Source organism: Phyllobates terribilis, unplaced genomic scaffold (assembly GCF_046119375.1).
Source record: "Phyllobates terribilis strain yellow unplaced genomic scaffold, ASM4611937v1 Scaffold_11__3_contigs__length_659146591, whole genome shotgun sequence".
NCBI classification, from domain to species: Eukaryota; Metazoa; Chordata; class Amphibia; order Anura; family Dendrobatidae; genus Phyllobates; species Phyllobates terribilis.
This window is the reverse complement of record NW_027362771.1, coordinates 114,396,216-114,416,979: the sequence shown is the minus strand read 5'-3', so window position 1 is coordinate 114,416,979 and position 20,764 is coordinate 114,396,216.

Below are 20,764 nucleotides of genomic sequence, written 5' to 3'. Positions count from 1 at the left end.
ACAGTCTTGCCTAAAAACAGAGCCATGAATAAAGAATGGTACCAGAATGTCCTCCAAGAGCAACTTCTCCCAACCGTCCAAGAGCAGTTTGGCGCCCAACAATGCCTTTTCCAGCATGATGGAGCATCTTGCCATAAAGCAAAGGTGATAACTAAATGGCTCATGGAACAAAACATAGAGATTTTGGGTCCATGGCCTGGAAACTCCCCAGATCTTAATCCCATTGAGAACTTGCGGTCAATCATCAAGAGACGGGTGGACAAACAAAAACCAACGAATTCTGGCAAAATGCAAGCATTGATTATGCAAGAATGGACTGCTATCAGTCAGAATTTGGTCCAAAAGTTGATTGAGAGCATGCCAGGGAGAATTACAGAGGTCTTGAAGAAGAAGGGGCAACACTGCAAATATTGACTTGCTGCATTAACTCATTCTAACTGTCAATATAACCTATTGGTACTCATAATATGATTGCAATTATATTTCTGTATGTGATATAAACATCAGACAAACACTAATAAAAGCCAGAGGCCAGCAGATCATGTGAAAATATAATTTTGGTGTCATTCTCAAAACTTTTGGCCATGACTGTACATATATTTAGGACATATAGAAGTATATAGGCACAAAGATTCATAGGAATGATTTGAAATAAATCTTCATTACTCTTCTCGTGAAATGGCAAATATGAATTTAATGGTGCTGTTTTTTTTTAACTTTCTTAAAACAGCAATATTTCCCTATGTGATTTTTCCCAACACTCAGCAACCCATGAGTAGCTTATTTAAAACCATGAAAATGTGTCACTTTGCAAGTGTTCTAAATTTCAGTCTAAAAAGTGCTGATTATACGCTGCTGCACTGCAGTTTTCATAAAGTAGAACTGAACTCAGGGAATGCCTGTATATGCAGTTTTAGGTTGCTTCTAAAAATGCTTGATAGCATAAAAACAAATTAATTTCTATTCCCTTGGATGTACGTTAACATGCAAAGCATCTTTCTTTAGGCAAAATATTAAAAAAAGCAGGTATAATAAATATTTCAGCCAAGAATATCTTAAAAGCCTTTAATTATTAAACAGAAATAACTTGAATCTCTTAGGCCCCAGTTACAGTGGGGAAAAAAAGTATTTAGTCAGCCACCAATTGTGCAATTTCTCCCACTTAAAAAGATGAGAGAGGCCTGTAATAGACATCATAGGTAGCCCTCAACTATGAGAGACAAAATCCTGAAAATCACATTGTCTGATTTGGAAAGAAATTTTTTTCAAATTTTGGTGGAAAATAAGTATTTGGTCAATTACAAACAAACAAGATTTCTGTCTCACACAGACCTGTAACTTCTTCTTTAAGAGGCTCCTCTGTCCTCCACTCATTATCTGTAGTACTGGCACCTGTTTGAACTTGTTAGTAGTATAAAAGACCAGAAGCCTCTCCCAATCTAGCAGAACAAAATTACAGTGAAAGCAGACACCTTCAAGCAATCTCTTCAACCTCTCCTCTAAGAACAGAGTATTAAAATGCCTCAGTGGAAGGCATTTGTGATTCCATAAGGTCATGAGCTAGACATGGTGGGTATAAGGAATGCTCACTCTCCTTGGATCTCTTTCTGTATTGAAAATTCACAGAATTCTAGAAAATAATTTTTATAGTAGCTAGAGAAATGATGGCATCCATGTAAAGGAATATCACATCCAGCTAGTTCTTCTTGTTAGGCAATAATCCCTTTTAGAAGACAGCAAGCAAGGCTTTGTTTTTCTAAGATAACTATAAATCCAGGGTATAGAATTTAATAGCATACTGTCCAATTGTAGAGTCACTGTGTCATATCATGCACATGGCAAAGCTTAAGTAGGAGATACAGCCAAGAGGCTTAAAATACTTTCCAACAGGTCACCAGAAAACATTGCAGTGAAGAGACAGCAGGTTCAGTGCTCTCCCAAAAAGGTGATGACCAAGCCAAGGCCTCTCAGGAGAAGAAGAAAATTATATAGGTTCCAAGTGTAAGGCAGCGCTAGTCATCATGTTGGGGGACACTCGCTTCACCGGGTCAATTAAAGCACACATGCAACGCCTTTCTGGTATTTCACAATCCAGCAGTTTATTAGTTATCATAAACCGCTCATAACCGAGTCCATCTCAGTGGCTCGCCGACATATTACACAAATAATGTCCAAGAGCCTTTCCAGTGACAGATATGTCCATTTGGCTCCAGATACAGCCTTCAGCAAGGTAACAATATAAATGTCCACATCAAGCAGTGTTTTACCTTTGCCGGGTTTTAGCTACTTCAGATTTGTTCTGCAAGATTATTTACATGCGTATTTTCCTATCTATTTACTTCTTAAAGAATTCAGACTACATTGTTTTATTATTTTGTGCTTTTCGCGGTGAAACACACATGTTCCGCAACTGCTTGTTGACCCATTTAACCTTCTTTAAGCGTCATCTTTAAAATGTAACTGTCCTTGACAATGAAAGAGACCTTCTTATTCTCTGGTTCTTTTTGACAACCTTTAACATGGTGTTAAATGGCGTTCACATGGGGGAGTTGACTTGAGGCAGGAAACAAAGTAATGTGTTGTTTTGAGTGACTTTGCTTGAGTTTCCCTTTTGATTCAGAGAATGATACACTTCTATAGAAGATGACAGACATTTTGACAGGTGCAATATGCTTTGAACTGTCTTGCCACATAGTCCTTTTGTCTTGAATTTTCCCAGCAGAGTGGCACATCTCTTTGAGATGCTGCTGTGCATAATGTTTGCTTTTCATCAAGTTTGGTAATGCCCTCCTTCTCCCTACTCATCAATTTTAGTTCTATGCATATGAGAATAGAAACTGACAAAGGAAAAAGTCTGATTCATATTTTCTGCTTGGTACCACTATGACGCATTGTATAATTATATCTACTACCAGGGGTGCTCACTAATATTCCAAATTTGCTTAACTCTTGACTCTTTGTCAAACATGAAAATGTGAATTAGATTAGTCTGGTTGAATAAAGAAGCAATTAGTAAAAGATTTTATCTATGTGTCAATCAGAGTATATGTACATTTCAGGTTAATAATAGTCAGATAACCTCATATATCACAGATATTAGGATCAAGATGGATGGGGGATGAGGTTTGTACCCAATGCCTCACACATTAAGAGGCAATGTATATACCCAAAAATAATATCAATAAAAATGACAGATTGGCGCACAAAAAAGTAGCCCCCATGAAGCTTTATCAATGAAAAAAGAAAAGTTATGGGTCTCAAAATATGGCAGCAAAGACCCACATTTGTTAAACATAACAAATTATACAATTTTGGTATCATCATGATTACACTGACCTGATCAATCATATTACCAGGTCAAGTTTTGCCTGAAAGTTTTAAGTAAATTAGTTTGGAAAATCCATTCTCAAATACCCCGTTTGGGGATTATAAGTTAATAAAGGGGCTCTCATGTTCATAACCTATTAAATAAACTGGATGTATTGATTTAGGAACTGTGCAATGCTTCATTTTGTCTAGCAGATTAACCCCTTCACACCCATAGAACACAAATTTGCATCATATGGGTGCAGGAAGTGTATGGAGCAGGCTCATGAACCCCACCAGATGCCAATTTTGTGACACAGCCATCATCTGACTGTAGCGACAGTGACTAGACAGAGCTCAGATCATTGCTGTTTAACCATTTTAATGCTGCTGTCAATTACTGACTTCGGTATCTAAATGGTTGGATTTCTGGTGGGCACATGCACCTTCCTCTTGCAATGTGATTGTGGGGTACCAATGGGTTATCATGGCAGCTGGGAGCCTGCTGAAGGACCTCACATGGCTGTCATGTTGGCCTTCTTATAAAGCTCAACCTATGTATTGGCTTCATAGAAGAACCTCAATTTAATACTGTAATGCTGTTCTATTGCAGTATATAGTATAAGTGATTACATGACGAAAGGTTCAAGTCACTTAAAGGGACTAAAATATCACATAAAATGTAACTTTAAAAAAAAAAATATATATATATAAACTCCTCGACATTGAAATTGCATTACCAGTACAGAAAAGTCATTAAATTATTAAAATCACAGGATGTATTATTGACATGTTAATGATAGGTAAATTAAATAGCATCACTATTTATTCAGTATCGAGTATGAGCGCAAAAATATATGTACTTACACATCTTGGCATATTGTCAATGAGATTATTAATGGTTGTCTTGGAATGTTCTGTCACAGTGAATGAATTCGCACACAAATGATCAAGATACGCTGCTGGCAATTGCCCACCAATGACATCCCAGATGTGTACGAAGGGAGAGTCCAGAGACGCTGGAGGCCATGGTAGACATATGCAGATCGAGCTGCAGTTAAAGCAACTGGCTTACTACACTCCACTGCTGGATTCACAGCCACACTGCTCAGCTTCTGTCTGTATGCTACAGAGAAAGAAAAGAAGGCTCCCATCTCTCTTTGTGTGTGTGGTGTATTGGAGACATCATAGCAGTTAGTCTCCATTTAATAGGTCACAAAGAAGTGATAATTAGAACAGGACCTTTAGAGGGAAAAAGTGTTGAAAACTTTAGGATACAATTCAGATAATGGCCATGAATAGTATTATTTGTTCTTATGTTCTCATATAACGACCTATTCTGAAAACATGCCTAAGAAAACAGTAAGAAAAAGAAACCATTCCCCACCCCCCAAAAAATGCCCACAAAGCTGACATAGGAATATATATACACTTCTATTTATATAATAATGTACCTCCAATAGTTTTATAATACAGGAAAGAAATATTAAAATGTTGAGATGATTTTTTTTCTAACATACTCATGTCAGTAGTGTGAAATGATGCAGGGAACCTGGCAAGATTCCGCCATTTATTCTTTGATGAATACTGTAGGTCACGCTAATTTCTATATATAGTTTATATGTCTAATATCAGTTCTCCATCCTTTCCAGAGTCTAACAGTGTGGATGAGATTGAAAGAAGATCTCAAACCTCAGAATTCAGTAATGGCATTCAGGAGGCCTTTGATGAATTGGAAATCATAGCTCCACACACTGGGTCATCATGTACATCAGAAAGCCCTCAAAGTGGCTCATTTGCAAGTTTTTTATCAGCTTCAGGTGAGAAAAATCAGTTTACACTGGCAAATTTCTGCTCATAATGAGCACTGATTGACGATATAATTAGTAGATTAATGTTGTTTGAATGCCCTTTCATACAGACTGGGCACCGAACGGTCGCTATTGGTCCCAATATAGTTTTCATATTGTCCACAGCACATCTTTCATAAAGGGAGATGTGCTGCCAGAAAAATGAGCATAGAGCCCACATAAATTATCAAATTAGCCAATATGCAAATTGCCTCTTCAGAGAGGAAGAGGATTTGACCTCTATAGCGCCACCTGTTGGAAGCAGCAATCCTACAAGTCACTATCAACCCTTTAACGAGTTGTGCAATATGACTTAGGATAATAGCCAAATTAGAATCTCAATTTGCATACACGGTGTTTCGGGCTGTTGGCCCTCTTCAGTGCAAAGTATGAGAACTGATTTGGCTAGGTGAGAGGCTCTGGACTGAGGTCTAAGGGGTAACGTTTCTCCTTGTGAAGAGTGACACACCAGCTCTGGCATGCCAAGGCAAAGAGGCTTATTCGCCATGCAATGCTCCTCTGGGAAATGTAATAATCAAATTGCCTCTTCAGAGAAAAAGAGGACTTGTACTCTATAGCGCCACCTATTGGGAGCAGCAATCCTACAAGTCACAATCAACCCTTTAACGAGTTGTGCAATATGACTTAGGATAAAAACCAAATCAGAATCTTAATTTGCAGACATGGTGTTTCTGGGTATTGCCCCTTGTCAGTGCAAGTTAGTCAATGAATCAATATCTTGCTTTGTTGTCAGCTGATCGGTAGTATGTGTGCTGGTCAAAGATCAGGAACAAGTTCACCATTGGAAAAGAGCCCTTAAAGAGTAATTACATTTTCATATAATTAAATTTTCATAAATATATATGTTTTTGCAAGCAATTTAATTGCCTGCAGATTGTTGAAAAACTAGTCACTCTTTAATGCATAAACATATATAAATATATATATATATGTATATATATATATATATATATATATATATATATATACACAATATGATGTATATATGTCCTAATTGTGTTTTTTTTATAGAATTTTTTTTATCAGCCACATATTTTGGTGCACATCCTATTTGTGCTATATATGTAACTTTTCACTCCTTTTGGCACTTTTTAAAGGTTTCAAAAAAGTGGGCAGAGTTAATCATGTGAGTCTGCCATCGATCTAAATATTTAAATTACTTATGACAAGAAATTGCGCGATTGTAAAGCAATTCTATGACTGCTCAGGTGTCAATTTTCATTTCAGGTGCAAAATATGTGTCAAATATATATTGAAACATGTTGCCTTTTAAATTAGTTGCATTTTACTCCAGCAAAAATCACACAGACACAAAAATTAAGATCCCATACACACAGCAGTGCCACTTTCACAGAACCGGTACTGTAATGCACAACCTTGTATGGCTCCTTTGTGTAGAGCAGTACGGCTTCCATGTACAGCTAGGAATAAATATCTTTGTATATAAGGCAGATGATAAAGCATGTCACAATTTTTCATGTCAAATTATTACACAACCCGACAGTAATACCTCTATATTGCTCTGTACGAAATCGTAGGAAGATTGATTAAAGGTTCCATGCAACTTTGTACAAAATGGAGCTGTAATGTGACTTTATGTATAAGATATAATGAAGCTATTTTATATATATATACATATATATATATATATAATATACATATATATATATAATTTTATAGTGGTCCATTGGTTTGATCAGAATGCCCTACCACCACAATATATAAAAGATGGCAAGGTAAACACATGTAGAGGTTCATTAGATTAAATTTATTGTAAATGTTTGGGTAAAATGTGTTTTATTTTACTGTGTAGGCACAAAACAATATTTATAGTACTGTGAAAACGTGTTAAACAGGTGTGGAAAAAATATTGCAAAGTAAAAATGCTTTAAAAAGTAAAAAGTGTTAAGAGTTTATTTTAGTCAATTAACAAAATGCAAAGTGAATGAGCAAAAGAAAAATCTAAATTAACTCACTCTTTACCTTCAAAACCGCATCAAAGCATCAATTCCTCTAAGTACATTTACTGACAGATTTTGAAGGGACTCGACAGGGAGGTTGTTCCAACCATCTTGAAGAACTAACCATAGATTTTCTGTGGATGTAGAAAATCCTTCTATTTCTTCATGTGAACTCAGAAGAACTCGATAATGTTGTGATTAGGGCTCTCTGGAGCCATATCATCACTTCCACAACTCCTTATTCTTCTTTACGCTAAAGATGGCTCTTAATGACATTGGCTGTATGTTTGGGGTTGTTGTCCTGCGTTAGAATAAATTTGAATACAATCAGATGCTTTTCTGATGGTATTTCATAATGGATAAGTATCTGTCTGTATTTCTCATCATTGAAAGAATGACAACATTGAGAAGTGTAGATGCAGCAGTCGACCACGGAAACAGTGCAACAGATAAAAGATACAGTGCATTGTGAAAGTATTTGGCCCCCTTGAACTTTTCTACCTTTTATCACTTTTCTGGCTTCAAACATAAAGATATAAAATTCTATTTTTGGGGGGAAGAATCAACAACAAGTGGGACACAATCGTGAAGTGGAACGAAATTTATTGGATATTTTAATCTTTCTTAACAAATTAAAAACTGAAAAGTGGGGCGTGCAATATTATTCGGCCCCTTTACTTTCAGTGCAGCAAACTCACTCCAGAAGTTCAGTGAGGATCTCTGAATGATCCAATGTTGTCCTAAATGACTGGTAATGATAAATAGAATCCACCTGTGTGTAATCAAGTCTCCGTATAAATGCACCTGCTCTGTGATAGTCTCAGGGTTCTGTTTCAAGTGCAGAGAGCATCATGAAGACCAAGGAACACACCAGGCAGGTCCGAGATACTGTTGTGGTGAAGTTTACAGTCGGATTTGGATACAAAAAGATTTCCCAAGTTTTAAACATCTCGAGGAGCACTGTGCAAGCGATCATATTGAAATGGAAGGAGTATCAGACCACTGCAAATCTACCAATACCTGGCCGTCCCTCTAAACTTTCATCTCAAACAAGGAGAAGACTGATCAGAGATGCAGCCAAAAGGCCCATGATCACTCTGGATGAACTGCAGAGATCTACACCTGAATTGGGAGAGTCTGTCCATAGGACAACAATCAGTCGTACACTGCACAAATCTAGCCTTTATGGTAGTGTGGCAAGAAGAAAGCCATTTCTCAAAGATATCCATAAAAAGTCTCATTTGAAGTTTGCCAAAAGTCACCTGGGAGACACACCAAACATGTGGAATAAGGTGCTCTGGTCAGATGAAACCAAAATCGAACTTTTTGGCCACAATGCAAAATGATATGTTTGGCGTAAAAGCAACACAGCTCATCACCCTCAAAACACCATCCCCACTGTCCAACATGGTGGTGGCAGCATCATGGTTTGGGCCTGATTTTCTTCAGCAGGGACAGGGAAGATGGTTAAAATTGATGGGAAGATGGACGGAGCCAAATACAGGACCATTCTGGAAGAAAACCTGTTGGAGTCTGCAAAAGACCTGAGACTGGGACGGAGATTTATTTTACAACAAGACAATGATCCCAAACATAAAGCAAAATCTACAATGGAATGGTTCAAAAATAAATGTATCCAGGTGTTAGAATTGTCAAGTCAAAGTCCAGACCTGAATCCAATCGAGAATCTGTGGAAAGAGCTGAAAACTGCTGTTCACAAATGCCCTCCATCCAACGTCAATGAGCTCGAGCTGTTTTACAAGGAAGAATGGGCAAGAATTTCAGCCTCTCGATGTGCAAAACTGATAGAGACATACCCCAAGCGACTTGCAGCTGTAATCGCAGCAAAAGGTGGCGCCAAAAAGTATTAACTCAAGGGGACCGAATAATATTGCACGCCCCACTTTTCAGTTTTTAATTTGTTAAAAAAGATTAAAATATCCAATAAATTTCGTTCCCCTTCACGATTGTGTCCCACTTGTTGTTGATTCATCCCCCAAAAATTAGAATTTTATATCTTTATGTTTGAAGTCAGAAATGTGGCAAAAGGTAGAAAAGTTCAAGGGGCCAAATACTTTCACAATGCACTGTAGTTTACAATTCCCTTCATAATGTTTGGCAGTGCCATTGACTTAGAATTTGCATCATAATATGGAATCCAGCTACATCCACCTACTATTCCAGCTACTATTCGGAGAAGTCTGGTCTTAAGTGGTCTTCAAGGAAGAAGTGTCGCCAAAAACCATACCTTCTACATGGAAACAAGGCCAAGTGACTCAACTATGCATGAAAATACAGGAACTAGGCTGCAGAAAAATGGCAGCAGGTGCTCTGAACTGATGAGTCAAAACATGAAATGTTTGGCTGTAACAGAAGGGAGTTTGTTCACTGAAGAGCTGGAGAGAGTTTCAATAATGACTGTCCGCAGGCAACAGTGAAGCATGGTGGAGGTTCCTTGCAAATTTGTGTCTGCATTTCAGCAAAAAGCAGTTGGGAATTTGTTCAAGATTACTGGTGTCCTCAATGCTGAGAAATACAGACAGACACGTATCCATCATGCAATACCACCAGAGAGGCGTGTGATTGGCTCCAAATTTCTCTGCAAACATTTTCACAGTAATATATATATATATATATATATATATATATACATATAGATAAAGCTATACACTCTCTTATTCTCTAATATTATGATTGTTAATGCTTCTGTTGTAAGAAAGATATGTCACTTTCTGTTCTAATGTACTAACTTAATCTCTCTCCTCTTGTCTCCCTCTGGTGGTTTCAATGTGATATTCTCTCCAGGCTTCCCCCTTTCCTATTCAGGAATGATGAAAAAAAGACTCCAAAAGTACCCTATTACATGTCAATGAGGTTCAACATAGGTCTTAGTGTATTTCAATGAACATAAAAAAGATGAAGTATGATATATAATAAATGATAGTATGATCTCAGCTCACCAGCTAACATTAACAGCAACCGACTGAACATCTTGGGATGGTGCCCAGGAAATACTCTATGTTGGGAAGGCAGGAAAATTCTCAAGAAGTGTAAACATATCTGACAACACGTCAGTGGAAATAAAAAATATAAAAATTCTTCTTTATTTTACATGGCTAAAATAGTGTTTAAAAAGGCAATGAATTGTAGGAGAGTCCTCACGCCTTTACGAACTGTGAAGATCTTAGTCACAGCAATATCTTATAGAAGGAGACGCACTTTATAGACAATTTGTTTAAATTACATCATTTCCACTCAAACTTATTTAATAGCGTCTCCTCCTCTGAAATATTACCATAAGTAAGAACTGCACATTACGATTATAACCATGTCAAATAAGAAAGGTTTGTATATTTTTCTCTCCTTTGAGGAGTTGCCAGATATGTTTACATTTTTGAGAATATTTCAATTTAATATCTGACAACTAATTAGGTTAATACTATAGATAAAACTAAAAGAGCTTTTCCTCAAGCTGCACATTTTTGTATTTTTGGGGCATAATGGGGGCATTTTGAAATATTTACAGCCCATCTCTGTACTTTCAAATATCCAGTTTGGGAAGGGTTCACTATTTTTCTTTTCTCCTTAGAGAGCAAATAGGTTGGAAGCCATTGATAAGGGTAGCCTTTAGAACCATCTCACTGACTGATCTCCAGGGAACCTTTCAACTCTTTAAAACATTTCAAATGTTATGCTATGTCACAGTAAATCCTACTTATCTGTTCAAATCAGTATCTGACATGTATTATCACATTGTAATGTTTGATGTTAGTTTTCAATTTGTCAGAAAACATTCTGGCTGTTAGAAATTTTTGAATAACTTATCCATAAAACTAAAAAAGGGAAATCGGCAACTCAGGCTGCTGCTGGCCAAATACTTGTTCAACCATCAGAATCCCTCCACATGCATTCTTGGTTCAATCGAGTGTGCATGTGTCCTGTATGGTAAAAGAGAGAACTTACTGAAGCACCAGCTACAGGAACTGCAGTTTGTCACTCTTGTCATATCGTCTATTCTCTGATGTTTTTAAACCAATGAGTATGTGCAATGGTAAGGGCTATTTTGACACCAATGCATCATCCAAAATCCTCTCTATTGTTCATAGTTTGTGAGATCAAATTGTTTGTAAGGGAAATCTGTGCGGGAAGTGAATTTTATGCTCTCCACACAGGGAGGCCCTAAACAATAAGGTTGTGTACTTTAAAAAAGGTTTGAATATTTCTTAAATTGACTGGTTAGTTATTTGAGAGTCTGCTTGGTGTTTATATACACGGTTCATGTCATGTTGTGAAAAAAACCTTTACTTTCAGGTTATCCAGATTGCATGTTGCGACACATGGTGGTGCACCCCAAGGTTGTGTTTCTGGCTGCTAGAATGGCAATATTTTTTTCTGCCAGTTTCCGATGACAGATATTGATGTCAGGATTGGCCCAGATGGAGTTGAATGCTAATTGGGAAGTATGTGTTGTGACACTGGACCTGGAGATATCAGGGAAAGGATACAGTATTCACTATCAGAGAATAGCCTAGATGGCCCATGGTGGTACCTATTGAAGCTGCTGTTGGTCTGAGGAACTTATAAGCAGATGATTTATCTACTTAGAAGGCTGCAGAGAGCTGGATGCCATTGCAGGCTTGGTCATGAAGAGAGATGGTGGACAGGGTGATAGGAGCAGCTTGTTCATTGGAGAGACTAGCAGTGGGCTGGAAGGCAAAAAACATGAGGAAATGTTTGAGTAGGTACATCTGGTGTGCTTGAGTGTCAACAAAGTTGGATGCTCGACTAAGAAAGGCATGAAGGGCTGTCAAAGGAGCAGACAGTGAGCTAATACTGTGACCATTTCATAATCTCATGCTAGGAGAGTATGGTCGTAAGAAAAATGACTTGCTGTGCATTATGCAGTGTAATGTCAGCCTGAGTGGGGTTCGCTCTGAGTGAGCCTGTTGGGGCAGTGAAGATAATATCAGCCTTGAGAGAATTAAGAAGGGGTGAGTGTTGCTGAGCTCAATACTAAATTATCAGGGAAATGGAAGTATTCTGCGCTTACTGGAAGGATGACATCCACATTCGGATATAATATGCTCGTTTATTGTCAACGCGTTTCAGACTCACACTGACTCCTTCGTCAGGACAATCATATATACTACCATGTATGACTGTCCAGAAGAAGGGATTGGTGTGACTCTGAAACATGTAGACAATAAATCAGCATATTACAGTGGGTATGGAAAGCATTCAGACCCCTTTAAATTTTTCACTCTTTGTTTCATTGCAGCCATTTGGTAAATTCTAAAAAGTTAATTTTTTTTCTCATTAAAGTACACTCTGCACCCCATCTTGATTGAAAAAAACAGAAATGTAGCTATTTTTGCAAATTTATTAAAAAGGAAAAACTGAAATATCATATGGTCATAAGTAGAGATGAGCGTTGTTCTACTCGAACTGTTCGCCAATCTCAAATTCGAGCTGTTTTGGGCGGTGTTCGAGCCGGTCGGCGAACACGAACAATTTGAGAAAAATTCAGCTGTTCGAGGTTATGTTCGATAACTGTTCGTGCACCAAAATCATAACTGGATTTTTTCTCAGTAATGATGAAAATTAATGTTAATACGCAGTTTGAGTGTACAGCGGGGCGGGGGGAGGGGCAGGGGATGGATCTCTGCAGGAACAATGAAGATCTCCATTTTTTTTTCTCTTTCCCGCATTTGCAGTGGGGAGGTGCAATCTGTCAGCCTATCAGCAGCGCACACACGGAGCGAAGTGCTTTTTTTCACACAAGCAAGGGCATGTGTGATTGGCAGTGTATGTCACATGTCCTTGCCCTATAAGACCAAGCCATTTTCCCCGTTGCCACCATTTTCTCACTGCTGCAGCTGCGTGTTAGACGGCACCGCTGTTGCTGTGTGCGCTATACCTTGTTAATTTCAAGCCAATTTTCGCACAAATATACAGATAGCTTGGGAGTAGGGAATAGTTGTGATTGCAGTCCTTTTAAGGACTAGGTTACAGCATTTCCTACGACTTTTATCAGGCAGGTCTGTGCTCTTAAATAGATAGATTGTGGGAGTAAAGACTAATTGTAATTGGAGTCCTTTTCAGGACTAGGTTACATCAGTTCCTATCAGTTTTTGCCAGGCAGGTCTGTGCCAGTGCTGTGCAAGTTTTTTTCACAGCATTTGGCTGAATCTAGCAAAGCTAATCCTTTTTGGCCTATTGCAGAGTGTGTTAGTCAGTGGAGTAGCCTATCTGTGTTGCAAGATATACCACCTGTGTATAGAATACCAATTTTTTTACTGCACCTAGTGAAGTAAAATCTTTTGGGCATAGCATCATTCTATTAGTCCATCTATACTGACCTCCATCAGGTTGCAAACTGAATATAATTTTTTTCTGCATCTAGCTCTGAAAAAATATTTGGGCTTCTAGCAGTGTGTGGGACTTGGTCTATTAGTCCATCTATACTGACCTCCATCAGGTTGCAAATTAAAAATAATTTTTTTCTTCATTTAGCTCTGAAAAAATATTTGGGCTTCTAGCAGTGTGTGGGACTTGTTCTATTAGTCCTTCTATACTGACCTCCAGCAGGTTGCAAATTGAATATAATTTTTTTCTGCATCTAGCTCTGAAAAAATATTTGGGCTTCTAGCGGTGTGTGGGACTTGGTCTATTAGTCCATCTATACTGACCTCCATCAGGTTGCAAATTCAAAATAATTTTTTTCTGCATCTAGCTCTGAAAAAATATTTGGGCTTCTAGCAGTGTGTGGGACTTGGTCTATTAGTCCATCTATACTGACCTCCATCAGGTTGCAAATTAAAAATAATTTTTTTCTTCATTTATCTCTGAAAAAATATTTGGGCTTCTAGCAGCGTGTGGGACTTGTTCTATTAGTCCATCTATACTGACCTCCATCAGGTTGCAAATTAAAAATAATTTTTTTCTGCATCTAGCTCTGAAAAAATATTTGGGCTTCTAGCAGTGTGTGGGACTTGGTCTATTAGTCCATCTATACTGACCTCCATCAGGTTGCAAATTAAAAATAATTTTTTTCTGCATCTAGCTCTGAAAAAATATTTGGGCTTCTAGCAGTGTGTGGGACTTGGTCTATTAGTCCATCTATACTGACCTCCATCAGGTTGCAAATTGAATAAAAAAATTTTCTGCATCTAGCTCTGAAAAAATATTTGGGCTTCTAGCGGTGTGTGGGACTTGGTCTATTAGTCCATCTATACTGACCTCCATCAGGTTGCAAATTAAAAATAATTTTTTTCTGCATCTAACCCAGCCAATAGTTTTGGCCTAATACCACAGTTTGGCCACTCAGCTCTGCTCGGTTACCATCCATTGTTTTTTTGTGCAAACAACTCCAGAGTTGTGAATTAGTTAACCACCAAAATGAGTGGAAAAAGGCCTGCTGCTGGTGGAAAGGGGAATAGGCGTGTTGGGAAGGGGAAAAAAGGTTGTGTCCGTGGGGTAGGTGCAGAAGAAAGACCATCTTCCAGCCAAACTAAAATGTCTACTTCTTTTAGCGGACAATGTGATAAGATCCCTTTCTTACGGCCACGCCAATCGCTACAAATTCCAGATGAGGCACAAAAACAGCAGGTGCTTCAACGGATATCAAGTGCTCCTTTAAGTGGGCTCTCCTCCACATCAACTTCAACATCACAAATACTCCAGTCCTCAAAGGTGTCACCCAAATCGCACTTGCTTCCTCACAGCTCCCAAATCTCCAGCTGCCCGTCTGAGTATGAGGTAGAACAGATGGTTGAGTCTGCAGAGCTGTTTACTCATACTATAGCCTGGGAATCAGAGGTCGACTCCAGCGCTTCTGTGAATCCAGACGAGGAAATGATCTGCACTGATGCCCAGAATCTTTATGAGTCGGATCCAGGACCAGACGCAGAAGGTTCTGACCATAATGTAGACCCTCATTCCCAAACTGTAACTCCTGTTGGTGGAGACAATGAGGAAGACGATGATAAGACTCAAATACCTGATTGGAGCGACAACTTTAGTTTTTTGTCAGGGCAGGAACAGGTTGGCTCTGAGGACGATGGGTGTGATAACGCACAGGGTGATGATGATGAGGTCGGAGATCCCACTTACTGTCAACCCACAGTCAGCCAAGAGATGAGGTCAGCAGAGGAGGTGGAGGAAGATGCTAGTGACGACGAGGTCAGGTTGCGCCTTCCTGGACAGAGACGTAGTACTGGAAGCACGTCAACAACTGCATCCTCAAACACAACTCTGCCTCTCACCACAAGTCGTGGTGGCTCTTCAGGTCGCATGGGTGCTAAGCCTTGCATAGCCTGGGCATTTTTTCAGATCGATAAAGATGACCCAACTCGTGTTATCTGTAACATTTGTCAGCAAAAGCTAAGTAGAGGCCAAAAAATACATAGTTTGAGTACTTCATGCATGAACCGGCACATGGACATGAAGCATAAGTTGCAGTGGGAAGCTCAGTGTGCTACAATGCGGTCTAGCCGGCCGGGCCAACCACCGTCTGCCATATCTTGTGCATCCGCGGCCTCTTCATCCTCTGTGACTGGGGGGACAGCAGTCACACCTGTTTTGGGGCGCAGACCTGCCACCTCTTTACCCGCAACAGCCAGCGTGATTGGCAGGTCATCATTTTCTTTGGAGGTGGTAACACCAGCTGGTCTTGAGCGCTGTCCGACATCGATAGCACCACCTTTGGATCAAGGCAACCTAACATGTCCGCCTGCATCTTCCTCACAGACCGGCAGTTTGCCGGGGACACCCTTATCAACCCCGTCTAAGCACAATAGCCAGCCCTCGGTCCCTCAGATGTGGACAAGTAAAAGACCATTTCCTCCTAGCCATGAGAAAGCTAAGAGGTTGAATTTCACCATCTGCAAGCTCTTGGCTACAGAAATGCTGCCTTTCCGCCTGGTGGACACAGAGGATTTTCGAGACCTTATGTCCGTCGCAGTGCCCCAGTACCAGATGCCCAGTCGGCACTACTTCTCAAAGAAAGGTGTGCCTGCGCTCCACCAGCATGTCGCACACAACATCACCGCTTCTTTGAGAAACTCTGTGTGTGACAGGGTGCATTTCACCACAGACACTTGGACGAGTAGGCATGGACAGGGGCGTTACATGTCGCTGACTGGGCACTGGGTAACTATGGTGACAGCAGGACAAGGGGCTGCTGTCCAAGTCTTGCCGTCCCCGCGAGTTGTGCGTCAATCCTCTTTATGTCAAAGTTCCTCCACTGCTTCTGCCTCCTCAACCTCCTCTCGGTCTTCCACCTGCACCCAAAGCCTGTCTGGTCATGCCACAAGCTTTCTAACTGCGCAGAAGGGATCCTGCACACCTCCTTACTATGCTGGCAGTAGGGCTCAACGTCATCAGGCGGTTTTTACATTGAAATGTCTGGGAAATGTGAGTCACACAGCTGAGGAGTTGTGGTCAGCTCTGGAGAACCAATTTCATGAATGGTTGTCTCCACTGGACCTGAAACCAGGGAAGGCCGTGTGCGACAATGCTGCAAACCTGGGTGCGGCCCTTCGCCGGGGCAATGTCACACACGTGCCTTGTATGGCTCACGTGTTGAACCTGGTTGTCCAGCAATTTTTAGCCCACTATCCCAGACTAGATGGCCTTCTGCAGAGGGCACGGTCGCTGTGTGCTCACTTCCGCCGTTCGCATCCCGCAGCTCAGCGACTTACATCTCTACAGAAGTCGTTGGGCCTGCCACTTCACCGGCTAAAATGCGATGTGCCTACCCGGTGGAATTCAACTCTGCACATGTTGCAGCGACTGTGGCAGCACCGACAAGCCCTGGTGCAATACGTTCTGACGTATAGCCTGGGCCAACGAGATTCAGAGGTGGGGCAAATCACGCTGGAGGAGTGGTCTCAGATCAGGGACCTATGCACCCTTCTGCACAGTTTTGAAATGGCGACGAAGATGTTTAGTGCTGACGATGCCATTATCAGCATGACTATTCCGGTGATTTACATGCTGGAGCACATGTTAAACAGAATTCGGAGTCAGGTGGTGGCACAAGAGGAGGTGGAGGAAGTAGAGGAGGAGGAGTTGTATGCGGAAGGGCTAACATCTGCAAGGTCCAGACGGTCGGCAGCACCAGGGCGGCAGGCATGTGAGGGTGGGGGAGATGATTTTACCAGGGCGCATGGTAGCAGCCAAACTAGTGAGGAAGGTGCAGGAGCCCAGGAAGAAGTGGAGGACGAACTGATGGAAGACTCATCAGATGAGGGAGACCTTGATCACATTTCTGTTGTGCGAGGTTGGGGGGAGAGGACAGAGGAAGGAAGCATGATTGTTACCTCGCCACCAACACAACAGGGACTTGGTGCTCCTGGATGCGCAACACACATGAGTGCCTTCTTGCTGCACTACCTGCAACATGACCCTCGAATTGTGAGAATTAGAAATAATCCTGACTACTGGGTTGCCACACTGTTAGATCCCCGGTACAAAAGTAAATTTGCAGAAATTATTCCTGCCATAGAAAGGGATGCACGCATGCAGGAGTATCAGCAGAGACTGTTGCAGAATCTTACATGTGCTTTTCCACAAAATACCAGTGGTGCACGTAGTGAATCTCACAGTTCCAACTTGCCAACCGTGGTCTGTATGGAATTGTTCAATAAAGGGCCCAAAATTAAGATAACATAGATGGGAGAGGTCTCTATGAATAGGAATTCCTAAGTATTTGATACCCTGTGAGGGCCAGGCAAAGGGAAAGTTGGACTGGATGGAATCCTATATGGATTTAGGGAGGGAGACATCGAGGGCCTCAGACTTCGCTGCATTGATTTTAAAATTTTACCATGTAACAAAGTGATCTATTTCAGCCATAACAGCAGGGATGGATATATGTGATTGAGTGATATATACTAGGACATCATCAGCAAATAGAGAGCACTTGTACTCGGTGCCTCCCACCTCAATCCACCTAATATTGGGGTTATGGCGAATTGATGAGAGCAGGTGCTCCGTCACTAGGATGTATAAGAGAGGGGACAGAGGACATCCCTACCTTGTCCCATTGGTGATTGTGAAAGGTGATGAAAATGTTCTGACGCACCCCCTGGGCCTTGGGACACCCGGAGCCGGACCCTTTTTGGTGGATGCTGGTGGTTGTAGTCTTCGTGGCGGCGATCCGGTTCCGTGGCTCAGGGCGGTCAAACCAGTGGCGGAACTATTTATGTGGTTTTGATGTTTAAATGTCCGACTACGCCACCCGTGGATTGCGGTCAGAGTGAACCGCCGCTACAGGGCAGACCGCTAAGGCTGGTGTTGTGGGAGCAGCAGAGCGTAGCATAACTCCCCACGGGAGGAGTATAGCCTCAGGGCAGTGTATGCGGACGATGGGGGTGATGGTGCAGGGCAGCAGCAGTAACGACACGGAGTCAGTGATGCAGTTCAGGGCCTTTACTCACAGTTCTTATTATCCAGACCACGTCTGCAGGTAACGGCTGCCCACGTCGTACTGTGCTCACCAGGTGAGGGGCTCAGACAACTCGCAGATAACTTTGGAGCGCTTCACAGGACCCCCTTTGTGTGTCCTTTGTCTGGCCTTTCTTACCAACACTTCTGTCCGGCTGCCTCGGGCCTCCTCTTGGTAAACTTGGCGCCAGTTTCCCTGACCCTATGTGGTGCCTTCCTAGCGGGTGGAGCAAGGGGCTGCGCCACATAAAATGTCAGAGCCTCCGGTTTCTAGCTGAGGGTCGTTTCCTGCCTCCACTAGTTCGGGGACCGGTCTCCCCCTTTGGCCTGACCCCTCCACGCAGGTGGATTCGGGCGTGCGGTGGCGACTCGCCCGTCCGCACCCCTGGGATCCCTTCATTCCTCGTTCCTGGAGCCTTCTCCGCTCCTCTTCCTTCCTTCTCCCTCTTGCAGGCCTGGGCCTCTGTTACTAGGCCCGCCTCCGGAGCAGAGCTCATGCAGAGCCCCTGCTCCCTGCCACTTCTGCTCAGACTTCTCTGCACTGAACTAAGATGGTGCCCACCTTTTATACTCCCTTCTCAATGCACCCAGGAACTGCTTCCTCCCTGCTCCTGCACTGCAGGGTTCCCCTTCCTCAGTGTTCCCTCCCCCCACTCCAGCCAGGGACAGGGACTGTCGTGCCCATCTCAGGGGCATATTGGTCGCCCTGCCCCACGGCAATGTGGTGTAATGCATGCAGGTGTCGGGTCCTGATCCACACTCCATCCTTATCTGAGAGTGAGATATCACACCTCTGGGTGAGGTGCAATACGTCTGTAGCAACCGAGCCCTCGGTGCTACAGTTCCATTTATCTTCAGCCTAGGTGACGTATTGTGATACAGGGCCGTGATTTTGGCTATAAAAGGGTCCCCTAGACCCCTACCCCAAGCTTTTTAAGAGAATCATATATGGCGTGCCAGGAGACTCTATGGAATGCTTTCTCAGCATCCAACGAGAGTATCTACTTACAAATTTTTAACTGCATCTAGCCCAGGAAATACTTTGTGCCTAGTAGCAGTGTCTGCTAGTCAGCGGATTATCCCGGCTGTTAAGCAAGCTACACCACCTGTAGTTTGGACACTTAATTTTTTCAAAGGAAATGCTTCGGGACCACGGGATACTTAGTGAAGAGCATCAGGAGGCACCCCAAGGCATAGGGGCTGGGACTGGCACTAGGATGCCTTGCGGTGGACAGCCGAGCTCGATCCTTATAAAAGCTTTTTAACTGCAGCAGCTTTAGTGGACGCTACTGGAGCTGGAATTACGCGGCTGCTGGCATGAGACTTGCCCTCCAATAGATCCTTGTAAATGGATTTAAAGTGTATTCATTCAAATTAGAGGGACAATTTAAATTAAAAAGCTTAGAGCTGCCTCCACCACAGGGGGGCTCTCTCGACCCACCAGCGGACAGGCACCAGTATTGGGAGAGGGGGGCTGGCCGTCAGGGTTCACCGTGGCTCTGGCACAAACCCGGCGACACGGAGGTGGCACGGGCAGGAGCGGACTCGCCGTCTCGGCTTCTCACTTTTTGGATTTTAGAAGGGCATGACATGCCTATATCTGTGTCTCCCCCTCCTTTTACTCCTCCACCTCTTTTCTTTTCGCATGACTATATGTACTTGTCACTTTTCCATGTGTTAGTTGTGTCTTCTGAGCAGTTTGTCAGCTTTTGGACACCTTTGAAGGTGTTTTCTATGTGTTTCTATGTGTTTTTGTTTGCCTGCCATTGGTTTTAACGGTGTTCGAAGGTGTTCGACGAACAGTTCGACGAACAGTTCGGCGAACACACGGGTGTTCGACGAACCGAACCGAACTCGAACACTACGGGGGTGGCTCAACACTAGTCATAAGTATTCAGACCCTTTGCTCAGTATTGAGTAGAAGCACCCTTTTGAGCCATGAGTCTTCTTGGGAATGATGCAACAAGTTTTTCACACCTGGGTTTGGGAATCCTCTGCCATTCATCCTTGCAGATCCTCTCCAGTTCCATCAGGTTGGATGGTGAATGTTGGTGGACAGCCATTTTCAGGTCTCTCCAGAGATGCTCAATTGGGTTTAGATCAAGACTCTGGCTGGGCCAGTCAAGAATGGTCACAGAGTTGTTCTCTTCCACTCCTTTGTTATTTTATCTGTGTGCT